This window comes from Vigna umbellata, chromosome 9 (genome assembly GCF_029865625.1).
Source record: "Vigna umbellata cultivar VRB3 chromosome 9, Vumbellata_1.0, whole genome shotgun sequence".
Lineage (NCBI taxonomy): Eukaryota > Viridiplantae > Streptophyta > Magnoliopsida > Fabales > Fabaceae > Vigna > Vigna umbellata.
The window spans coordinates 17,387,132-17,389,774 of NC_142173.1; the positions used below are offsets into that span (position 1 = coordinate 17,387,132).

General features: G+C 33.4%; 1 pseudogene; it reads right to left on the reverse strand.

The window, feature by feature from the left end:
- Window positions 1-279: 279 nt before the first annotated feature.
- Window positions 280-2,131, reverse strand: LOC148192757 (uncharacterized; annotated as a pseudogene).
- Window positions 2,132-2,643: the final 512 nt, after the last annotated feature.

Sequence of the window (2,643 nt, forward strand, 5' to 3'; positions counted from 1 at the left end):
TCATAACAAAATGTGTTCAAAATGATAAGACCATTGTCTTACATATCCAAAATACATCAACTTTCATATCCAAAATACATGAAGATTACATCATAACAGAGTGTGTTCAAAATGATAGAGCAAACATTTGCTACAAAATATAAATAAGTTCAGTACATTAGATCATTCATCAGATCATTCATGAGATACATGCATAGTTGTTTCGTGAGTAATAGTTGTTGAAGGTTGGATGGGTTCTGGTTGTTCAGGACATTGGTCAGTACCAAGCATAGTAGATTCTTAAGTTATTGGAACATTTGTTGGTGGAGGTTGGGTGACTTTTGTTTGTTCAGCAGATTGGGCAGTAGGAACCTCTACTGTTGGAGGTCTTTGTGGACAACCTTTTTTGTTGTGTCCAAGTTCTTCGCAAATGGCACATTTTTTCCTGTGCCCACCCTTTCTTAATTCACTTTCATTCTTCTTCAACTCCCAATCCTCCAATCTTCGTTTCTTCTTGGGCCTTCCTGGCATTGTCTCTTCTTTGGTGGTAATATATCTGAATAGGTTGTAACATCCCATACATGTTGACCATTGATAGGGTTAATAATTGTGTTGTAAGTCTCTTCATAGGTAGACTTCCTAAACTAGTGTCCAATGTATTCTTCTGCATTTATATTAAAAAATTTCATTGCAGTTATGGCATGAGTACAAGGAATGCCAGTAATTGCCTATTTTCTACATGCGCAGTCCATGCTGTCAACATTCACAACAAATTGCTGCCCAAATTGTGAAATATGTTTCACTTCAAATAATTTTTGTCTTGACCACTTGTATTTAATACAAAATTGACAACACAGTTAGCTAGATCAATATAAATGCCTAAAATGAATGGAAACAGACTTAACATGAATGGAAACAGACATTATAAAAGTTACCTTGGTAACCAATATCTACTTAACCATGACTCCTTCTGAAATCTGTTCAAAACCTTAGGGCAAATTGAACCTTGATATGATGTCATCTTTGTCCTGTTGGCATCCCATCTCTTCATAATGTAAACCCTAATGTCTTCTAACATGCTAATAATAGGCTTAGACCTACTATCAACTAGCACACTATTAAAGGCCTCACACATGTTGTTCACAAGAGTGTCACATTGTGATCTAGAGGTGAATCTAGATCTTGACCAAAACCTAGGATAAGTAAATATAACTTGTCAAGTATTTAAATGTCAACTGTGAGTATATCAAATAATTGTAAGACTTAATACAAACCTAGGTGGAATGCCAAGCAAGTATTTAAATGCGTCTAAATTTATGCCTTTAATATTCCTCATTTCAGCCTCCCATTGTTGTGGATGTGTGGCTGTTGTTGCTCTCCACATAAGACGTTTAAGGTTTTTTCCAGGAAATTTTTTTCTGAAATTTGAATATAAATGCTTAACACAAAATCTTTGTTCTATCCTAGGTAGAAGATCTTGAATAGCTGGCAAAAGACCCTAACATATTCAAGATATTGAGTTACATATACAATATATTGTAATTAACATTTATGTAATGAAGATATTTAGTTATATGTAGAAGATATTGAACATTGACTGACCTTTTGTTGGTCTAAAATAAATGTGCATCCTGCACAGACAACTGCCCCACCAAGGTCCTCAATTAGATGCTCCAAGAACCAAGTCCACGACTCTTTGTTTTCTACCTCAACAACAACATATGCTATGGGCAACATTTGGTTGTTTCCATCTCTTCCCACTGCTGTTAGTAACTCCCCTCCATACTTGCCTTTCAAAAAGCATCCATCCAACCCAATAATAGGTCTACAACAAATGAAGTTATCCTTGCATGCCTTCAAGCATGCATAAAATCTTTGGAATATTATCTCACCATTACTGTTATCAGCTTTTATTTGTACCTGGATTTGTTTTTAGCAGCTCATGACAATAATCATAAATTCTTCTAAATTGTTCCTTGAATGACCCTTCAACCTTATCTTTTGCCATGGCTCTTGCCCTAAAAGCCATATTTCTTGAAATTCCTACATTCCATTTCCTAGTGACTTTCTTCCTAATGTCCATGACCTTCATAGTAGGGTTTTCTCTCACAGTTTTCTCCATCCTTTGACTCAACCACTTTGAAGTCATCAACTTTATATTGAAATCTCTACTACAATTGTGAGCATCAAACACTTTTCTTAGTTGCCATGCATTGACATCACTCTTAAAGGAACAATAGTGTCAATACCAAATTTCGTCCGGATCGTTTTTGGCTTTACTATAATCTATTATTTATTTCTTTGTATCTTTATTTTTGTTCTCGTTTTTGTCTTGTATTTATTTATTGTTACTTGTTTATTTGTTTGTTATTATTATTTATTATTATTTGTTTTTTTGTTTTTATTTATTATTATCGTCATTTTTGTTTTATCTATTTTTATATGTTATCTTATTTTTCTCCATATATATGTATATATATTTTTCTTACGTTATTTTTATTTTAAAATTTTACTATTTAGTTATTGCTTTTATTTTTATTCTATTTTCATTTTAGTATTAAGTAAAGGAAAAATATAAGAAAAAGATTTGAAAAAGAAAAGGGAGGTTGGCTGGAACGTGGGGAACAGAAAAGCAAGAAACCGTTTTCTGCAGAGTGGCGGGGG